Consider the following 19,827-nt stretch of genomic DNA (forward strand, 5'->3'; position numbering starts at 1 on the left):
TCATCCTATTCACCTCTTGGCAAGATGCCATCCATTGTCACTCTCCTGGACTTAACCCAAAGGACTGTACAATAGTCATTATTGTACAGCACTTCAAAATAAAGCACAGCCACATTTTCTCCTAGTCTCTATTCAGTTGTGCAGTAGAGAAATATGAAGTGCCATAAAAAGAACCTGTGAACACTGTGGAAAGCATAAACAAGCTTCTTTCGTAAGGACAAGTTGCACTTAAAAAAACCAACAGCACCACTCTTTATTGGGTGGGTTTAATAAGCCAGATCAGTCCTGTTGCTCTGCAAGGAGAGATTTTTATCTTTGTATACATTCCCCTCTTCCTGCAAACTAGAATTATCACTAAATCACTTTCAAACCAATTTTGATTTCTGCTGTTTAGACATGAGTATTCATGATGCACCATCATCTAAGCATCAAATGCAAAGTGAAAAACTGAACCCAAAGGAAAGCTGTGCTAATGAACTCTCACAGTTAAACTTCTATCCATGGGGCTCTAAAACAAATGCCAGGATAGAGAGAACTATTATCTGTTAACTTTGCCAGCCTCACATATTTTTCTCTAGGTGCTGAATGCATTATGCACCTTGCTTGGGCCTCCTTTGGAAACAACAGGCATTTATTTTTGGCTTCAGTTAGAGGAAAATAATTTCCTAGAAATTATTCCCTGCAATGAAAGATGGCATAAAACTCAACACTTCACCAAAGATCTGGGGGAAGAGGGGTTTAGTCCTTTCTTCCATCTGAACTGATTTGAGTCCACATCTGGAATGTCTACCTCTTGTGGATCTATGTGGTCTTCATTCTTGAAGCTCTTACTTGATGCAATTGTTTTTGCTAAGAATAGTCCAAATTTTCTTAAACCAATTGTGAAGGAATGACACTATCATGTACTGATGAGGGAAATCTTCTGGGTGAGGAGAGTCCAGTACTCAAGACCCTTCTCAGACGACTTGTATGTTTGGGCCAACAGAGACCAGCTGAGAGACACTGAAGAAGTCTTGTCTCCCATGGGAATTGCCTTAGCTGGGAGTTCCCACATTCAGCTTGAGTGTCCTGACCCTTCAGCTACTAAATAAGGGGGAAAGCACCAATCCCTCTCTGGTTATTGTTTTGCAGAAAGGAATGGGATAAATATTTGGCCCCTGAAGAGAGGGAGGGCTAGGAACCCCGTGAGAGAAGGAGGAGTATTTGGCTGACAGTACCTAAGTTCTTTTCAAGAGATGACTTCAGACACTCTTTTCTGACTTCCTGTCACTTTCATTTCTTAAATTCCATCAGCCCAAACATATTCCATGTGTTTCTGAAACAAATGTAACCCACTGCCTGGCCCAGCCCAATTCCAGGCTGACTTTCATGGTTTGTGCCAGGTTTGTGAGCAGACATCTCTTAGATGTTCTTCTGCATGTGTGAGACTTAAGTTGCCCACTGCCTTCCCAGAATGAGTTTTCCTTATTTCAGCTTTGTAAAAGTTTCCATTTCATTTAATTCTAAGCAAAAAAAATCCACCAACATGAAGGATATAAAGAAAAGGCTTTATAAAAGCCAATTTATCTCAAGGCAATCTGCCCTTTTTACGGCTTCAATGTGTCTCTAATGGAACAGGGTAGAGAAATCTGCTTCCCCTATTCATTTCCTAGCAAGTGTAGCTATTGACTGCTTGGTGTGAGAAGCCTCTACAGGTTTCCAGCACTGCCTGATTGCACTTTCTGAGACTCTTCAGACTTGTATCTAAAAAAAAGAATTGATTAGGAGGATGAATGCCATGTCTGATCATTAAATATTTAAACCTGGTAAGCTTTCAAGAGTGGCAGGCTTGCCAGCCTGTGAAAACACCCTTGTTTTGCCATATTTAACTTGCCATTGTCAGTTTTCAGAAGACTTGAAGTAATGTCTACATAAGATTTAATATCCAGTGTTTTTTAAGAGAAAAAGAGGACAGAGAGTGTGCCTTTAATTGTGTCTTGTAGATTGAAACAAGTAATCATACATCAAGAAATGTAGCTGGGAGAATGCATTTCTCTCTCCCTGGTGTGGGAGTGAATATGCTCATGGGATTGTTGCCCAAAATGAAACAAACACAAATATTCTAACTCATATATCACACTGATCACAAACACAGGAAATAGCATCTTGTTACATGGACTGTGACTGCAGTTTCTGCTCCAAACTTCTGGATAAAGGAGTGCACAGAATCCTCTAGATGCCAGGACATTGGAGCCTTGTACTGATCTCCCTCCATCATAATCTTTTCCATCTCTGTTTTCATTCATTTAATAGTTCTAGCACCGTGGGAATTTTTAACTAATCCTTTTTTCAAGGAAAAAAAATAATCCAATTGTTGATTTTTTTTTCTTGCTGTGGAGGATGTTGCATTTACAAGTGTTTTGGGAGAATCTAGCTGTCCAGTCAATTCACACTGCTGGTATGAGCCAGTCTTTTACCAAGAGGGATGAAAAGACATTTGTACCAGTTTAATCAGAGCTATGACAAAGAATCAACTGATAATGAACAGAGCTCTTTGCAAGATGTAAAGTTTAAGCTCAGACATGACCTCTGTGTGCAGTTTGGAGCATAAACAGAATAGACAAACTGGGAAAAGAGGAGAATGGTGCATAATCTGAAGATGGGCAGTGAGGGAAGAAGAAACATCTTACCACAAACTGTCCATTAAAATTGCCTGCCTTTGTATTCAGCTCCTGACAGCTGCAGCTGTAGCATTCAAGGGATGCTACACAGTTGGTGTTGGTGGTTTTCCTCCAGGCAATTGCCATCTATCTAGGCAGGTCACAACAACAACCCAGCCCACGTGTGTGAGGACTGTTTTGCAGGCTCTTTGTCACAATAAAGATTTTCCTGTGTGTTCTTTTGAGCATCACTTCCATTTTCTTTGTTTCTTTTTATTTTTTTGCTATAATTAGCTATCAGCATGTCATCATTATGAATTATGTGATCATTATCATCATTATTCATCACTGTGAATTATGAACATTATCATCCAGTGTGTGGTAAAACAAATGTATTTAAATGACTATAGGTAACACATGATATACATGCACTTTTGTCAAAGAGTGGCTTACCAGTCTGACTGGTTAACCTATTGCCATCTTTTGATCATGACATCTGTCAGAATTAGTAAAATACGAGTCAGTTTGATCTTTGTTCCAGTATAAAGTTGGAAACTTGTATAAAGGCCATAGTAATATGCTTGTTGAGCAGCTGCTTTTATATTTGGTATTCCAAAAAGTAGTTTCCTAGTTCAGTGCCATGTACTAGTGAGGCACAGTGTGTTAGTGCCTGTGGTTTGTACACTTGGAAGGATCACCACTCTGCAGTGCTTGTAATTGCTTTATTGCATTGCACTTGCAGATTAACCTCTTGGTAACACACTGTACTTAAAAAGGAAACTTCAGCTGCAATGCTGCATCTTGTCTTCAAATGTTAATGCCCTTTGCCTATCAGTTCCTGGCCTGACCCTCCAGCATGAATAATGCAGAACTTGGCAGGAGCTCACCTGTGGGTCCCACTAAAGGATGGAAATGAAGCTTCTTGACAGCAAACAGGCCTGATTGTGAATGCAATGCTGAGTCTGCCAGGGATCAACTGGAAGGAAAGGTGAAGCTTTCAGGGAGGGCAGAGGCTGAGGTAGTGTCAGGATGTGAGTGTCTGGAGCAGCTGGGCAAACAGAGTGGCCAGTGAGGCAATTGGAGATAATGATCGAGAGTAAATACGAACAACAGGAGCAAGGGATGGAAGATTCCAACTGAAGAGGGAACAGAGCACAGTATTTTATTTCTGACAGGTAGTCAGTACTTACAAAATAATAGAGACAAATGGCAGAGAAACAGTTCTTCTCTAAGGCCTTGTTTTCCTGTGGAATGGGTTTGGGTTATAAGGAAGCCCAATTTCCCTGGAGCTTACCTTGCTGGAAAGCTCAGCTTTTCTATGTTTCTACTTGAGCACAATCTCATATGTTATTTTCCTGAAGTAAAAAAACTTATCTTTTTGACTGTGAAGACAAGTGATCTGAAAAATCAGCTTTGAGAGCTGAGTATTAGGAGACTGCATCGGGACCAATGGAGAGACAACCTGACTGACCTTGAAACCTGTGGTAGCTGTGTAGCTTCTGTCTGCTTTCATGCATCAAAAGATTCCTCTGCTCATGATAAACATAAATCTTTCTTCAGAAGGAATGGAACCTGAAAACATTCTAGCCAAGAGGGAAAAATAATCTGCAGTGACTAGATGGAGTGCTCCTCCTGCCAAGCTGTTCAGTGATGACTTCTGCACTGGCATGAAGTCCTTTGCTTCCTGATAAAGAACCTGGAACTGTTTTAGTGTAAGAAAAAGAAGAAGGAAAATAAGAAGATATACCTGGTAAAGGCAAGTTCACGAAAGCTCTCACTGCTTCAGTAGTCAAATGAAATAGCCAACTAGCCAAATTAGGAGTTAAGTAATACCTGTTTGGTAGGATTTTGCTACACCTTCCGGGAGTACAAAATGGGAGTTGATTACAACCTGGAGCTGACCTACTTGTTGTCCATGACATAATGTCCCAAGTCTGGCTGTGAGGCTCAGGAACTAGTTTCTCACCCTGCTGTTAAGAGTGCTCTGGATTTTATAACTAAGTCTGGCTTAGTTATAAATCCTCCCCGAAGAGAAAGGTGGAAAGATGTTTGACTAAGTTCCTGTTGAGAAGGTTGCATTAGTTCTACTTTTAGCACTTTGTGTTATTGATGACTATATGGCAATTTGGGGCTTTGTTTTTATTATTTCAAATCTCTGTAAAATGTTTGTGTGGTTATTTGTACCTTTAGTTAGCATTAACTGAATTCTAAGCCCTAACCACAGAGTGAAATTCATTCCTTTATGACCATTTTTTCCCTGGGTCTTGCTGCTAAGATTTATCTGAGAACAGCAGAGATGTCCTCAGTTCCTACGCCTTGCAAACTGAACAGATCTCATCTGAAGCATGATTCAAAACTACTGATGATTAAGATAGTGAGAGCACACAACAACTTGTCAGAAGCCTGGTATGAAAAAAAATTGATCTTGTAAAACAGAGTGAGTGTATCCCATTATATAGTAAACAGCTTTAAGTGAAAGGCAGATCACACTCTTTTGGTTTGGCACACTGGTGTTGCATTGCTCTACTTCCAGTCAGCAGTGCCACTGGATATGAGAACATGAAGTACAATAGAGCACTCTGGACTGAAGCATACTTAGTATGCAACATATTCAGGAGTTAAGGGTATTTTTCCTCCTATTATTCTCTGCTACAACCTGATTGCTCTAATCTTCAAGAGCCTGTTTCTGATTTCCAGGCACAATTCATTCATGTCCAGCCTACACTCTTTGTGATTGTGCCAACCACATCTTTTAGATGAACTAGGTCCTAAAACCAGTCCCAAATCCAGAACTGAATTGCCTTTCTGGATGTGTGGAGCTATCCTAGACTAAATCATGCCTTTCTAATAGAGGTGGGCAGTATTTGCCCTATATCTACTATCAGCACCCACTAATTATCCGAGATCTGTTCAAGCCACCTCATCCTTGCTGCTGTGCAGGGACGAATATCACCCACCATTACTAATGAATCACATTAACTGATACATTTTCCCCCTACACACTCATTTCCTTCACTCAAATTGTGTAAGTAATTGCACTTCGAATACTTTAAATGAATGAAAAGTGGTATAATGATGCTATCAAGAAATCCTTCTCGTTTTTTTCCCTTTCAGGACTGCTGAGGGGAGTGTTCAGTACCAGCAACAGCCCAGAGCTGTGTCTGAGTAAGCAGAGGACCATCCAGCAGGAAAGGAGAGAGGCAGGTGAGCCCCGCAGCTTTGGACTACCTCCTGCCCTCCTCCTAACTGCGAGGTGCCCCTTGCTGGCCCAACCCAACAGCATTGTCCTCTGGGGAGGTTCCCAGCCCTGCCTGCATCCCGGGAAGGAGCTGCACCGCTGACGGCCACCCCACACCAGGGACAGAGAGAGCAAGGTAGGCACGTGGGCTGGAAATTATTAACTGATCGTTAGTAATTGTATTGAGAGAGAGGAAGAGGGGAGGGAGACAACTTGGGAGTTCAGGGGGAAGCTGGAGCCTCTCCTGTCTCTGGCAGCTGGTGAAAAAAGCAATGGGGAAAATCACGCTTCCCAGCTGTGGTGGCTGGGGGAACACACACACACACACACACTCTCACATTCACACACACACACACACACTCTCACACTCACACACACACACACACTCTCACATTCACACACACACACACTCTCTCACATGGAGGGTCCCTGAAGCTCACCATCCAGTATTGAAAACCAACCTCATGGCTGTGGACATCCATTGTCATGTATCTCCCATGGGCTGTGCTTTTCTGCTTGGGAAGAAGAGGGAGAGGGGAAAAGAAGAGGGATGACTCACAAGTGCTGAACCTTTGAGGAAAGCACAGCTGTAATCCCAGGCTGTGTGACTGGAGAGACTGCTCTGAACAGTGTTTGCTTATGTAGCGCTTTCCCTTCATCCTCCTCCACCTCAAAAAAAGCAGTTTTGCCACACAAAGCGAAAGAGAAAAGATTTCCAGGAATAAATGTTTAATTTTAGCTCTAATTAATATTTTAAGCAAGAGAAGTCGTCAGTCCTGTAACTGTATCTTACCAAGGGGTAAGATCTTGTGTGGAACAGAACTGGATGGAGAGGTAAGATACTTTGGAAGACAACCTTGTGATTGACACAGATAGCTGGTTGCTGCATATTCTGAGACCTCTTCTAAATGCCTTGCTCTCAGATCAAACACATTGTGTTATAGGACTTCTGTTTAATTTTCCTCATGGAAAAAAAAGCCATGCTAAAATCTGTGTGAGGCAGTTTTACTACAAATTGCACACTGCTGTTTCTTACATGATAATGGCTGGCTAAAAGAACATATACTTCTGTCTGCTATAAACCTTACCTCTGTAAAGATATCAGGACATGCTTTTCTGGTACCTTTAAGTGGAAAAGTACCGGAAAGAATTCAGTGCCTAAGCTCTCTTTGTAAAACCACCTTCCAGAATGCTGTGGTTTATTATCAGCTAGGAAGATTGTGCGCAGATGAAAGCATTGCTAAAACTCTGGTGGCTGGATGTAGTGCTCACGCAGCGCTTTCCCTTCTCTCTGCCCTAAGATCTGTCAGTAATTCTTTTATTCCTGTAGTCTGTGAGCATTTACTGAGAGCCTGCCCTCATCACTGTCCCAGACTGTCTCATCAGTGGTGCTGCTGTAGCTGCCACTTCAGGCCCTGTGTGACAGCTCTGGTTCATACAGGAGATCCATGAACATGCATGAACAACACCCAGGTCATGCTACTACAGAGCACATGTGTGGGCTTTCTCAGCAGCGCTCACCACAGCTCTGTCCCTCATCCTCATTGCAAAACTCGGGGAAAGTTCACCAGGATTATTCTTCTACAACTACAGAGCTCTCTGTTTCACTGAGCCCTCTGCCCGCGTCATCCCTTTCTTTTAACACCATCTCCACTTGGCTATCGTGATTTTATTTTTGGACAGAACCGTCTCGGGGCCGAGCCTGCGAGCGGGGAGCGGAGGTGGCGATCGGGGAGCGCATCCCCCGGGCTCGTTAAACGCCCCAGGCCGGGGCGCTGTCGGCCGGGCCAGGTGAGCTCGGTCCGGTCGGGGCGGAGCCGCCCGGCCCACCCGCCTTACAGCCGGGGCGGGGAGCGGCGGGGCCGGGCCAGCGCTGCCACAGCCCGGCCCTGCGCGGGGCCAGCGCCAGCCCGGACGGACCAGGTGAGCGGGGCCGGGGGCGAGCTGCTCTTCGCCGGGGGGCGAACAGCGACGGAGGGTCCTTGGGCTCCGCGCCGCTGGAGCGCCTGGCTTGGGGAGCGTGCCGGGAGCGCCCGGAGCTGCTTTCGTCTCCTGCGGTGCGGTGGATTTATTTCGCTTTAGACATTAGGGCTAGTTTCCTTTCCCTTTCCTTTTCTATCCTACCCTTTTTTTCTCCCCCTTAACACTTTTGCGGGTTTTTTTGTTGCGCTTCGGAACTGCGGATGTGCCGCTGTTACTCTCGGAACCGCCTGCTCTGTAAATGACGAGCAAGACAAAGCACGCTGAACAAGAAGCTTTCTCGCACTAGGAGGAAAAAGGTCTAAGCACTGGTTTCTTACAGGGGGCCCTTTAGAACTCACAGAGTCTGTTGCTGTGGCATGAGCTGTTCGCTCTTACAGTCAGCACCCCTGAGCAGTAAAACTGGGGAAAGGAACCCTTATTTCATGTTCTCTCTGCGTGTCAGATGTGTGTGCATGTCACTTCTTGCCCTTGTAGAGAAGCCTCTGAGGATGATTTTTGGATCTGTGCCTCTGGATTTGGCTTTTAGGGAGTGCATTTGAAGTTCTTTTACGACTCTGTTTTTGTTGGAACTGCTGAGCTACTTCTAAGAAATGTTTGCAAAACCTTCTGTGGTGCTAAATTTGATCTTAGGGAGAGTCTGAGAAAACTTTAAGGCTGCTTGGACGTGACCCTCCTGATCATTATTTTTTTGTGAGGCTGAACGAGGTTTTTTGATTGCTGTTCTTAATGTTTACCTTCTGACTATTATAATATGTTCGGCAAACATAATTTCTTTCCTTCTGTTGATTATTAATGGAAGATAGAAAGGCCTGTGTATGTAGCTGCAGAGGGCTTGGGCTTTCACAAGTACATCTTAGTATCTCCATTAAGTCTAAGAAGGCTTAACATGTAAGGATGTTTAAAAAAAAAGAGCATGTATTAAGACTTTGTGTGTTTACAGAAAAAAAGTTATGTGTGCCAAAGAAACTGTAGGAAAGATGAGCCTGTTCTCTGGCAATGGGTATATTTTTGCATGCTATATGAGGATAAAAGGAGAGAAAACATGCTTCTTAAAGTGGCCCTTTGCAGGGGCAGAGCTGAGGGTGGAGCTCATCCCAGGGCCCTGTGCATGGCGTGACACCCATGTGACGCAGAACCAAGTGTTTGGTTGTGCTGCTTCCCTGTCCTCCCATGTTCTGGGCACCTGCTTCTGGCTACAACTACCCTCTGCACTGCTCTGAGCTTCTGTCACTGCGGTTTGCCCGTGGTTGTAAATATTTTGACTGGCATGGTCCCCTCCTTTACTTACATGTTTGTAAACACAGAAGTATTTACATACAAGTAATGTGAAAGTAGCCAGATAAGGCCAGGTAATGCTGGGCTCTGTCTTCTCTTACGACTGTTGCCTTTTGGGTAGTGCTGTCTAAATAAATATAAATCCAGGCTTTATATATCCCTGAGCATGAAACACAGCATGAACATAGATGTATTTACTGCACGTAGAGCTGCCTTACAACAAACTGCCAGACCATGTTTGTGCACTACACAAAATATGGTTCTTGGGATAAAATGTGGTGAGGGGGGTTCTTTCTTGGTAATAGGACCAGCAGGCTGTGGCAGAAGTAAAGAAATCCTTCCCATGCTTCCATTTCATCCCAAGCAGGATGTGGGGTGCAGAAGCAGTTGGGGCCTGCTGGTTGTGGCTGGGGTGTCTTCAGGGTGAAAGCTGTTACTGGTTGCACCTTTTTGACTGTTTTTGTCTCAAGTTTCTATCAGGAACCATTTTTGGATCAATGAATATGGAGTAGTCTCAGGAGAGATTGATAGTAACTGCTTGAAACTTGGAAAGAGACTTGATTAGTAAAATTTAATGAGATTGTACCTGTTCAAGTATATACTGATAAATATTTGGATGTTGGTGGTTAATCTGTCCCTCATCTGAAAGGTTTCTGACAGAGAGTAAGAAGAGGAATTGGGCTTGAAAAGTGCAAACCCCATCAACTCCCCATCAAGGGGAGTGATGAGTGGGGATCACATCCCTTCCTGGGGCTGGGAACTTCCTTCGGGGTCAGTGGGCTGGGAACAGCACTCTCAACATCAGAGAGGTGGCAGCCTTTGAAGAGGAAAGAAAAGATTGAAGTCTTTGTTTTTCTTTCTGCACAACAGTTTTAGAAACTCAAATCCTGCTTTTTGTTGCAACAGGTTGATACGGAGAGCTAAACAAAAAGAAACAGCTGAAACACTGTAGAGAAAGGAGGTGTTTAGCATGATGTGTCACTCCCCCGTATAGTTCAGATAAAATGAAAAACAGCGTTCATCTGACTAACTGCTCTGCCTTTTCTCTCAGGGCAGGGTAGAGGCAGTTGTTCTGCTTCCTTCTCTCATTCTAATACTGTCTTTTCCTCACGTCCCAGGCAGCCCCTTGGACAGATCAGTGATCTTCATTTCCTCCTCCTCCCTCACTGATCGCTCGTTTCCGCTCCCGTCGCCTGCCCGGGAGGTCTCGGGGGGCTGCGGGGGTCACTCAGCCCGGGTGAGGCAGCGCCTGCCGAGCGCTGCTCTCTGCTCTCAGTTCTGCAATTGAGTTCCTCTGGGCAGACCTCAGCTGGCCGGGGAGCGCTTTCAGGATTTGCCTTTGCGCCTGTTCTCCTTTTTCGTGACGTGCGTGGCTGTAGCGTGCGTGATGCAGCCCATGGTACCGGGAAGAGCACCGAGGGAGGCAGCGAGTGGTGTCAGAGCAGGGAGCACAGGCAGGGCTGCACACGCGGCGCTGAGCTCTCTCTTGTTGGAGCATCGCTTCTTGCAGTCTCCCCTTTCTGAGAATAAACAGCTGCCTCTTGGATTTTGTAAACAAGCAGAAGCGAGATTTTGTGGGAAGATTTTGCTTTTTTCCCCCCCGTCAGCTAGTTGCTAAGAAAAAAAGGCAGGAACAGAAGGTGCAGAGATGGGACCCCCCGTCATAAAGTGGCACCTCGGAGCGCCATCCCCGCCTTGGTGGCAGGCGGGAGAGGATCTGAGCTGAGGCTTCCTTTGTCCCTTCATTGTGCAGAACGACACTCTCTTAGCTGCCGTTTCTGTCATTTTTGAGGCATGTGGAGTACAATAAAGTGGTGTTTCTGTTGTTTGCCGTCCCTGAGGGAAGCTGTAAAATACCACGCGAGTCAACTCGCATCTCACTCAGGCTTGGCTGTGGGGCCTCCGGGTGGGTGCTGCCCCGGAGCCTGACCTCCCGCTAATGGACAGGGCTTCAACAGCCTGGAAAACCCCTCCCACTCCAGTTAAAGCAGCGTCATTTGTGTGGTTCCTCCGATGCTACAATCCTACCGATTGATTTCAGAGGTTCGCTGGTTTTTTATTTGCCGTTGGTTTGCACAGCAGCTTTTTTCATTGGGTCGATCTCAAATGTAGGTATATAACGAAGTAGCCTAGGAAATGCTTTTTAAATAATTATTATCTTGGGGGTAATGACACTTGCATTAGGAGGTTCTTGCATTATTTATGCAGTTTGGAAAGTGAATAGTAGTCTAAAGGAAACGAACATTAAGTTTTTGACCCGTCATCCATGGTTCGAGTGTTAGGCTCCACTTCCCTGGAATTCTGTATTTCTGCAGGGAGGAGCTGGAGATAGGGTGAAGGTCTCAACAGATATTTAAATACTAGGATGTTTCAAGGACAGCAATTATGTATTTGGCCTTTGGGCTCTTGCCAGGTCGTTTGGGCAATAATTACTTGGTGGCCTGTGACCACACTCCTTACCTGGCATTGAGGTCTGGGAAGGTAAACTTGGGGTTGAGCTGCAGCTTCCCTTTGAAAGGTGATCAGATAGTGGAGGGATGAAGGCACAGAGAAAACAAATCAACCTGCAGTTGAATCCCTGGGGGGTTTCAGCTGCAGGGAAGGGCTCTGTTACTGTTTTCTGGAAGAAGCAAGTAAGCCTGTGCAGCGGTGTTGCAGGACCGTGTTCCTCACCCTGATGGCTCTGTGCCTGATCTGATCCCAGACTGCTTTGTGTGGGACAAAGGAAAATGGAGAACTCTGACCTGATAGTTTCTCTTTAATATTAAACCATGCTGGTCCTTTGCCATGCCTCATGAGCAGCATATGACTTGGGCAGTGGTGGGGCATTAACAGCTAAGGCTGATCCCAAGAGGGAAAGCAAAGAACATGTTGGTGTTACTCTGAGGAGCTTGTAGCAGTGGGTCTCTGTCCTGCTCAGCCACCTGTAGTGTGCTGCAGGTCCCACCAGTGGTGGTGTGTTTGTCCCATGGTGGAGGACAGACTGCCATTTGGTGTGTGGAGATACAGCTGCCTGCTGCAACTGCACATTTTGATGGCTAACAGTAAAAACAAAATATAAAATTTCTGAGAATTAGAGTGTGAACCTCTGCTTCCAGTAAGGAGGTTTGTAACCAATTCAGCATCTGATGTTCACCTTGCCTTCCCAGTGTTGGTTTTGGGCAGGGTGGGGATGGATGGTGTATTCTGTCGTGGCAACTCTGCCATGGGAGTCACATTGTATTCCATCAGCCACAGCTCTGCATCTTAAAACGTTTCCAGGAGCACTGCTTTTCCCAAGGTTTCAAATGTTTTGCCACTTGCTGTTTAAGAGAGTGTCCAGACAGAGAGTGACCTCTGTCCAGGAAATAAACATTTAATCTTGCCTGTCCAGTTGGGGAGGAATTTTCTTTCTGTGTCAGTACACGGTTCATGTTTGGTTTGTTTACATCACACTGCCAGTCACGCTGATCGAGGCCCTCTGGCGATATGGATATATTGTTTTATGAGCTCCTGCCTCCTCAGTGGTTGCTGTTTGGTGGCTTTCCCATCATGATATGATTTCAGAAGGCTGCTCAAAGACATTTGCTTGTTTTCAGTTACATAAGTTGCTTGATTAAAATAAATCACAGCCACGACTGCAACTCCTTGACAATGACTTTAAAGGGTAAATGAAACTGCCAAAGAGAAACGTAAAAGAATTTCCTGTTTACAAAATATATACCTGTTACTGGGGTGTAAATACATCATTTGGATCCTTTCACCCAGCTCAGCAAGGCCTGCCTGGGCAGTGGCTTGTCCAGACCAGGAGCTCTGCTAACAGCAGCCAGGAAAGGCAAAATATGCTCAACTGTAAAGATTTGGATCTCCAATATTTGGGGAAAATCGAGCAATGGGAATTATGAAATGTGGTGATAGCCTTTTCATGGAGCCTCTTAGTGATGGAGACTGGTAGGAGGAGTTCTTAAAGTTATTTCAAGCTAATTCAAGTGGTGAGTTTTTCATTTTACTGGTAGGGAAGAGATGAAATAGAGTGAATACTTGTATTGACTTTCTGCTCTATGATGTTACAGAAAATGTTTGAAAAGTGGTCTTACACAGGTCTCAGTTTCTGAATAAATGTGTTCTTTTTTCTATGCAGAAGGGCAGTTTTTCCCTATCCCAGGAACTGTGTCCTAAAAATTATTCTCACCAATGTTTAGAATACAAGTTCCAGAGTAGAGAGCATACCTTTATATACCTATATATTTGTGCAGCTCCACTGTCTTCTGATACATTATGTTTTAAAATTTACTTTTTCTTTTCCCCAATACCAGGCTTAGACAAAAAAGCTCTCTCTCCCTGGGGATGTGTGATGTACTGCAGTGTCTTTTACCCACAGGAGCAGGGACTTCAGGACAGAAACTCACTGCTGGACCCAGGCCAGGCTGAGCCTGGCAGAGCTGCTGCCCAGGCTCTGCCAGCAGCGTCCCATGGTCATGGTGTCATCATACTGCTGCCTGCACAGTCAGTTTTTCACATGCTCACCTTTCCCACTCTTCCATCCCTCAGGCTTTTCTGGTAGGCAAACTGCATCTGAAAATCCTCCCAGAGGAATAAAAGAAGAAAATAAGGTAGTGCAAAACTGTCTTGGCATTTAACACTGCCCCGTAGGGGGAAAGGGGTTTTGCTGGACACTCACTAGACTGGTAGAGTTGGGGTCTGGGATCCTAATCAAATTCATTGTTAACATTTTAGTGTGGCTGGGTTGCCTGTTCCCTGTCATAGCTGCTGAGGAGGAGCTCTCTCTGGTACCCCACTGATGTGGAGCTGTGTAGCCTCAGATCTCCTGGCCACCCAGACCAGGGTGAACCCACCAGGCATGCATGCCTCTGGTTTCTTAGTGCCATGGCATGGCTTGTTCTGGACTTAGGGCTTGTTCCTGAGGCAGGCAAACATGCAAGCTTACCTGAGGATTCTTAGCTGTGTAACACCAGGTTTCCCACAAAACACTGGCCTGGTGCACATTTCCTTGCCTTTGTTTTCTTACTGATCTCAAATTTCTCTTGCTAGTGAGTCTTTTCCAGCTTCATAAGGTCGTGTGGCCAAAGAGGTAAACTGAATCAAAATAATCTTTCATAAAGGCACTCAGTGGCATTCCTGTGCGTGGTGTTTGCTCTGCTTGTGTGTCCCATTCCCTACGTGTTTGCAGTTGAAGTAGATACAGCTCTTTGGAGCTGTGACTGCTCTAACACAACGCTCAGTACAATTTTCCATTAAACATGTGCTTCTATATGGATTTTTATTTTTAAACCTGAAGAACATACATGCCTCAAGTCTCACCTGCTTTTTTTTTTTTTTTTTTTTTTTGACTCTAACAGCTGATTTCTGCCTTCCCTGAAAAGCTTGAGTTGCCTGTTCCCTTCTTTGGTCTGTGTTGGCTTTTTGAGCATTAACACAGCAGACATAAATAACAGCAACAGCATCTGTGATTCTGGACAGCTCTGTCCTGTTCTGTGCACTCCCAGCACATCACTGGAGCCGTGGCTCTGGAAATCCCAGCGCAGTGAATAGTTTTGTTGACGTGTAAGCAGGCACGGAATCAAGCCCCGCACACGTGCCTGTGCTGGCGCTGCGGTTTTTGCGGGCATTGAAACACAATATAACTCCTTTTGCCATTTGACTGGCTGTGAACGCAGAGTGGATGTGCTGAGCCAGAAAGACTAGTTTGTGCACACATGGTAATCAGGGAAAGCAGTTAAACTCCCTGTAGGTCCATTTTCCCATTAGTCGGCTGCGAACGATGCGTTGCCTGCAGTGGATTCGCTGGACTGTGGGTATTTGTGAGCATTTTTGAGCCTAAGAATTTTTTTCCTGAAAATCTAAAGCGTGTAATTGGTGATATTTTCCAAACTGCCATCTGAGAGGACACGACTGAGAGGATTTGTGTAAGGTGTGGTTTCCAGAGGGTTTGGGCTGTTTATCGAAGTGGCTCCTGTTCCTGAGGCTGTGGGGTGTGCTGTGGGTGTATCACAGGTTTGGTTACACATCTAGGAACTACCTGTTCATCAGTGCAGGAGACCCACAGATCCCTAAAACAGCAGCTTGCAGTGGGGATAACTGTGCTGCCCGGGCTGAGCTGAGGAGAGGTCTGTAAGGTAAAATGGCAACATTTTCTGCTGTGCCAAGCAGTTTGGTTGTGTATGTTTGCTTATGTTCTGCAGGTAGTTGGGTTGTGTAAGAAAAAACAGATCTGTGCAATGTGTATATTTATATAGTTCGTATCCTATGGACTTTAGTTAAACAAATAAAGGCAATTTCAGTTTGTGAGTCACGAACTGACCATTAGTTTTAGTGTTGATGGAGCACCTGCCTCCTGGTGGAGACTGAGTGTGGCTTTTGCTTGACTGAGTGTGAAGATCCCTTTGCCTCAGTCTCCTTTTCACTAAAAGCACAATGAACTGCTTGCAGGGAGGTGTTTGAGTCTGGGGCCACGCACGTTTCCAGTGGGTGTGCTGCCTCCTGCCTGCTGCTGGATTTGAGCAGGGAACCCGGGCTGGTTGTCAGCCTGATGAACCTCTGCAGCTCACTCAGGGTTTGTACCCAGAGCTGTGGACACAGCTGGTCCTCACCCTGCTGCTGCAAAGGAGGTTGTCTTTGCTTTACAACTGAGGAAATGAGGACACTGAGGGGGGGGGTCTTAGGGTCACAAGCATGACCTTGTATAATGCATGGTGAGATATACTGTAAACTGCGTAGAGGGAGACTGGAGGGAGAAGAAGAAAACAGAAATGCAATTGTTAAATGGGGCACTGATCTTTAAGCATATAAATATATGAATTTTCTCCATTAAAATGTTGGTCTGTCATCCCATCTGTGTGTTGTGTGTGTGTGTGTGTGTGTGTGTTTATAAAAATGCTCCCTTTTGTTTCATTTTAATGGAATGTGCATTTCTATGCCTGTCAGCACAGGCTGAATATGCATTTTGTCAAGCCATCTTCCTTGGAGTGATGATGCCCATTGCTAACCTTTCATCCAGGTGGAATGTAGTTTTAAAACTCTTCTGTGGAAGAAGGGTTTTATTGTGGGTTGTATATGTGGGTGCAGCTGCTTGTGTAGGGAGAATTTGTGCTGTTGGAGCCTTGGAGGTAGGATGCAGGTAGGAAACTGTGGGACAGGATAGAACAGGAGGAGGCCTTAATGGAATTCAAGAGCATTTCTTTGTTGCTTAGCAGAAAGCAAGAATTTTTTTCACTCTTGAGTCAGATAACAGAGGATTTTCTGTTTCTTAAATTATTTCAGTAAATTGTATATCTTCTGGTCATTAATTGATATTGGTGCAGGTTCCTAGTGATGTCTCAATCACAAACCTTTCGTTTAATTGATTTCTGAGAGATCTAATTGAAATATACTCGAGTTATTAGACTGGGATGTTTAAAAATATGCATAGGAAGTGACAGGCAGTGAGACTGTGCACTGGGATAGCCAGACAATAAATCTGGCCTGGTATAAAGGCATCTGGGGTCTGTGGGTGCCTCACAGTACTGGTGTGAGGATCAAGTTATTTTTGAGTGATTTCTGATTCTGCACCCTGCCATCTGCATCTTGCTGTAATGCTGGCAGATGAAATATCCTCAGAGGATTGGGGTTTTTTCTTTGCCAATACACGTATGCCTCATAAATTTCCATGGTTATAGATCTCTGTAATGTGAAATGTTTTTCCCTATTGAAAATGTTGATTAGGGAGGAAACACAGTGAACTAATTGTTCTGAGTAACACTTGAGCCACATAAATATTTCAGAGGATTTCTGTAGCCTTAAAAGGCTCAAAGTTGCACATGAACAAACTTACCCATAATTGTGCCTGAAGTTTTGTGATGTGAGAGGAGGCTGAAAAAGGGAGAACTTTTGAAAAGTGCCTGGGGATTTACATATGTATAACTCCTTTGTAATAGTATGACACTGTATAAACCCATTTGCCTTGTAGATGAGCCTTAAGATGCTTAGACACAAGACACATGAGAGACTTCTCATGTTTTGGTATAAATATTTTCTGCCAGTATGAAATAAATCCTGGAATAAATTCACAGGGGATGAGCCAGCATGGAAGTAATGGCAGAGGGAGAGCTTCAGACTTGGAAAAGCACCGAAGGAGGAGCTGAGTTGAAGAGCTTGAGAGCAAGTGCTGGAAGGGACAGAAAGTTCCCTGTTCAACCAGATACTGTACTTCATCTGGGAAATACATCACCTTACTGTGACTGGGCATGTTTAGCAAGAATAGGATGAGATGTTTTAAGTGTTGCCTCTGCTGCCCAAGAAAAGAGCTCCCAGCCTTGGCTGATGGAGGGGTGATGAAGGCAGCAGGAGCCTGGAGTGGTCAGTACAAGGGTTCTGTGCTGGGGATCATAAAACATTTGAATAGGTTATATCTGGTTTCTGGCCCAAACCAGCTAGCTTGGTGACAAGCTAAATCTATAGAAATATTTGAGACTAGTAGGGTTTATTGTCTAAGAAAGAATAAGGGCAGCCATTCAAGTGATGAATCGGGGAGCGATTTAGAAATACTGAGATGTGTTTTAAAAAGGTGTGAGGTTTTTTTGTTTGTACTTGGAAATTTAGAGTGGGGGTGAAGAACACCAGAAGGAGCTTCTCCTCTTGCTCTCTACCCTATTTATGTCACTTCCGTTAGAAAATATAAGGTTTGATTTATGAATAAGACTGCACCCTTTCTTATGTGCTCCTCTGAGCTAATGCTTTTTCCCGTTTTTTTCCTTTGCATGTTATGTTCCCTTTCCTTTTCTTACCTTTTTTTTGCTATGCTCTCACTCATTTGCCTTTTGATCTCACTGTCTTTTCTTAATTTTTCCTGTAAAAAGGGCTAGTCCACTAAAAGGAATGGGGGTTTTTAATAGAGAGTTAAGCTCTAGGACTCCTTGCCAGAGAATGCTGTGGGGGCTAAAAGATTACATGAACTCAGGAAGGGCCTGAAAAAACTCCCAGGAGGTTATTTATTTAAGCCAGGATGCTGGAAAGATGCTGATGGTAAGCACTACTGTGTACTCACCTTATACTTAACTCTGACCTAGGCAGCCACACCTGGCTACCAGTGCTGGACTGAGTAAAGTCATCCTGATGTTCCCCTATTTCACTGCAAGAGTCCTTTGTGATCTCCCTTCACACTTCCCTGTCCCTTTATTCCAGCCCATGTGGGACATGTGAAGACAGGCATATCTGGGGAAGCCAAGGCTTGCTCCTGGAGGTGACATGTTGTGTACTGGGCTCCAGGGAAGGAGCACTTGGATTGGAGCAGGGCTTTGGGGGTTGGTGTGTGAGCTCCTGGTCCTGGCAGTGTGGGGGTTACTGGCAGTGACTTTGTAGGCAGCTGGGCAGAGCTGTGACACAGTGTCACTGCTGCTACAGAAGCAAGCAGGGTTTGTAAGCTGGCAGTTCACACGGGAAGCAGTTGGCAGACCAGAAGCAGGACAGGATGCTGGGTGTCCCCCCAGGCTGGTGCTGGCTCGCTGCCTGCAGCTGTGCCCTGGCTGGGTCAGGTCTGGGCCTTCAGCTGCACGTGGAGGGGTGTAAGAGCTCATCATCCCACCGTGTTTGGTTGGTGAGAGTCTGTGGTGACCTCCCAGGGACAGGCTGGTGCAGGGGCTGCTGTGCAGGTCTGTCTCCCAGACTTATTTTGGGCATAGCCCTGTGTAACCCATGGATTTGCGTGAGTGAGGAACTGAAGCTGTGTGCACAATCTTCAGACTGACCGTGGGCTTACATTTCAGGAGAGGTTACACCTCCACTGTACAGTGTGTCCTGGTGCTGGAGATGCCTGCACTCCCCCCAGGAGTGGAATTCAGTGCTCAGGACAGGCTGATGCAGAGCACAGCTCAGACCCTTCCAGCCCTTATCCTTGCCAATGCCATGAGCCCACTCTTCCCAGTGCTGCAGACTTTCCCCCCACTGTCTAGGAGGGTTTTCCAGAGCCAATGTGACAGCACTTTTCCATGCCCTTCTTGTATGATAGCTTGGCCATGGCAGGTGTTTGTGAGAATCCCCCTTTTCCTGCTATCCCTGCCTTGTGGGCTTCTTGGTTTGTGCTGGAGATAACCAAAGCAATAACAGTCATTTAAATACTTGGTGGCATTAGCCAATACTGTATGTGCACAGGAACTTAAGTCACTGGGCAGCACGTGCACCTGATTAGCATGCACTAATTAGCACCGTCATCTTAACCACCATCTTCACCCTTGTCTGGGAAGAGCTTCCAGAGGAGGGGGCGTTTCTGGAACCTGTCATTGCTTGTCCAGGCTTGCCATGAGTTGGGGAGAGTTTTCCATCCCTTGCAATCTGTTCTTTAAAAAAAAAAAAAAGTAAATAAAATTGAGGAAGTCTTGGACTTCTCCTGTGAGAGAGTGTGAGGGGAGGTGTGCTGGTCTTGGGACAGCTCTGTGTCTTCCCCAGCATTGTCCTGAGGAAGTTACCTGACCACTGGGTGCTGGTGTGTGCTGCTCTCACTGAAGTACTTTTTTCCAGGAGGTGGGATGAAACATGGTCCTTCTCATGTCACTGTGCATGCTCTGCCTTTGGGCAGAGCCTGGTGAGCACTGTCCCCATAGCAGCCAACATACTACAGGCAATCACAGCCTCCTCTGTTTGCTCAAAAGGGGAGGACCCTGGCTAGCTCCATTCCAGGCACTTGGGAGAATAAGCATCAATAATGGAAAATACTGGATT

The 19,827-nt window shown here is 45.2% G+C and overlaps 1 protein-coding gene across 2 annotated transcripts in view; it reads left to right on the forward strand.

Annotated features, from left to right (window-relative positions):
- Window positions 1–5,831: 5,831 nt before the first annotated feature.
- The window catches only part of CARHSP1 (calcium regulated heat stable protein 1), a 36,958-nt gene continuing 22,962 nt past the window's right edge, over window positions 5,832–19,827 (forward strand). Inside the window, exon 1 of one of the 2 annotated variants that reach the window (XM_027655067.1) lies at window positions 5,832–6,013. The gene's annotated coding sequence lies outside the window, so the exon portion shown is untranslated. Of the gene's footprint in view, window positions 6,014–7,720; window positions 7,801–19,827 lie in introns of those variants that run through there. The other variant, XM_027655068.1, reaches the window with a different exon arrangement.

Source organism: Corapipo altera, unplaced genomic scaffold, assembly GCF_003945725.1.
Source record: "Corapipo altera isolate COAL_440 unplaced genomic scaffold, ASM394572v1 98, whole genome shotgun sequence".
Taxonomy (NCBI): domain Eukaryota; kingdom Metazoa; phylum Chordata; class Aves; order Passeriformes; family Pipridae; genus Corapipo; species Corapipo altera.